Source organism: Nansenia antarctica (genome assembly GCF_963989245.1).
Source record: "Nansenia antarctica genome assembly, chromosome: 2".
In the NCBI taxonomy this organism is placed as follows: domain Eukaryota; kingdom Metazoa; phylum Chordata; class Actinopteri; order Argentiniformes; family Microstomatidae; genus Nansenia; species Nansenia antarctica.
In genome coordinates this window covers 24195536-24198351 of record NC_137675.1, presented here as the reverse complement: position 1 = coordinate 24198351, position 2816 = coordinate 24195536, and positions in this window count along the sequence as shown.

Sequence of the window (2816 nt, the reverse complement as noted above, 5' to 3'; positions counted from 1 at the left end):
ACCCATCTTCCGTCGTAGACTGAAGACCCATCTCTTCAGGTTACATCTTAACTGCTCCTCCTGAGACATCTTCTGACCCTCACCACTACGTCTCCTAAAGACACCCGCTTTCCCCTCTACTGTGTCCCTAAGAACTTCTATTGCCCCCCTTGTACTGTTTCTCAGTTTCTCCAGTAATATAAAAAAAAAAATAATAATATTTTTTAGTAGAAGGCGATAATAGGGAGAAGGTTTTTCCTTCTATCAGTGGCCCCGGGCCTGAGCTAGAGTACTCTTCCTGCAACGAATGGTGGACTGCTGATTCACATGCTTAGTATTCAAATGTATTGATTGTAAGTCGCTTTGGAATAAGGCGTCTGCTAAATGCCAAAAATGTAAATGTAAATGTTCAACCAATAAAAATGATCTGTGTCTGTATCTGTATCTGTTCAACCAATAAAAAATGATCTGTTTCTGTACTGTATCTGTTCAACCAATACAAATGATCTGTTTCTGTATCTGTATCTGTTCAACCAATAAAATGATCGGTATCTGTATCTGTTCAACCAATAAAAATGATCTGTATCTGTATTCGGATAGAAGACCGGAAGTGGGCGTGGTTTAATCCAGAACAAATGGACAATTCAGGGCAAATGTCGTATTTTATAACCTAATATTCATTGGCGATGCAATTTTTTGTGCCAAAACATCAAATGGATTTCATATAATTAATTCTGGAATATATTGCCACATCCTTATACTGTATGTTTCATCTCTCTCTCTCTTTTTTTATTTTTTATTGTTAACTAAACTAAGTTTTATGAACAGTCTGAACCCCTCCACACCCCCCTCTTTAAACGGGGGACATGAACAATGAGAATAGTGATGGGAAGTCTGGTTCTTTTTAATGAGCCAGATCCATTGGCTCCACTCAACAATAAGAGCTGGCTCTTTCGGCTCCCAAATGGCTCTTCAGCAAAGTTTTGCAATATTTTGACCTATTTTTATACTTTATTTATACAGGTAAAAACACATTGAGCCCCAAGGGCTCATTTTCAAGTGTGACCTGTTCACAGGCATACAACAACAACATCCACCACAAACAAATACAATACAAAACCTGGCCTACATAGTCTAAAACTAAACTAAAACTACATAGTCTAAAACTAAAACGAGTCTAAAACATTCTAAGATAGTCTAAAACTAAGCTAAAACTACAAAACCTAAAACTAGACAGCTAAAGAGCTAGGGACAGGGAGGGGTCAGCAATGGGCAAAAGGGAGGGTCACTCAATTACCTATGATTGGTATGTGTGCACATATCACTTTACATTATTCAATGTAAGGATATTGCTTTTCAGAATAATAATAATAAATAATGATTTTACAACGTGAAAACATCCAACACTATTACACTCGTATTATACTGTACTGTAAGTTACTTTCTCGCCCCCTCTTGTTTCAAGAAATAAATATATAACGATATGAATCGATTTAAAGAAACATAATAGCTGACGCACACACATGCCAATCATGGCTTTTTTCCTGGATAATAAGGAACAACTTCGGGGTGAGAATCTGTATCTGTTTCCATCGCATTATTTGTGCTTTCCAGAATCACGTATTCGGGTACATCCCTAAGTTAGCCTACTCAGAACTAAATGCTAAAGCCTGATCTTCAGGTCTACAAACATGGTTTATCACTACAACTACGCATGATATTTCGGCATAATATTGCATAGGTTGGCCTACTTATTTAGATTAAAAAAAAGAACAATTAGAGCTGTCCACCCCCTCTAACACCCTACATTACCAGAACTTGGAAAAAAAGCTCTAGTACTGTGACTGCTGATGGCACTTGTTCTTATCGAAGGTTTTACGGTGTTTAAGATGACTGATGTATACAGTACCAACGTAATTTACGTAGACAAATGTACTTATTGTAAGTTGCTTTGGATAAAAGCGTCTGCTAAATGCCAAAAATGTACATGTAAAATGTAAGTTTGAATCCAACTCTGCTAAAGCCAGATATTCAGGTCTACAAACATCGCTCATCAAGTTCACTGAACCACCTCTGCTACATAGGGTTTGAACCCAAGACTGTGTTAGCCCACCGAGCTAAAGCCTGGGCATTAGCTTGGGAAACTAAAACAATCCTTCATGTCGACGACAACGGTTACTCGTTATGTTTGATTCTGCTACACCGCCATAAAACTTAGAGATGGGGTTGACAACAAGCTAGACATGTGTTTTTGATGTGAGCACTGGGAAAACACTTGGAACATGTTCAACTGATAATTTGTGCAATGTGTGTAATCTCTAAATCACTTAGGCTACTCTCTCATTCAGTACTTCACTGGATAGTTAAGTTTTACGAGGGGGGATTTTTTTTTTTTTGCATCGGTGTATATTTCGCCCTTTTCCCCATGCTCTATAGATGTCATCTCATCCTAGATGCCTAGGAACCAGGTGTCAACAGATGGGTAGGTTGACAACAGCCTGGAGGCTACCATGATCGAGTTTAGATTAGAACGTCAAGAAGTTAAAAACTGCCAATGGCCCCCGGTCACAGCATAGATTACTTTTTGTTATGATGACTGATGGATAGATAGTTCACTTACTTAGTCAAATGTATTTAGTGTAAGTTGCTTTGGACAAAGGTGTCTGCTAAATTCCAAAACTGTAAATATAAATGTAAATTTATGTAAATGTAGGGATATCAGTTAGATATAGGCACAATGCGTTTCACACAGGGTTTCAATAACGTATAGCTTTGCATTTAGTCTGTCAGATAAGATACAGAGATATCTGTAGTTATTGTGTATAATGACGTTTAGT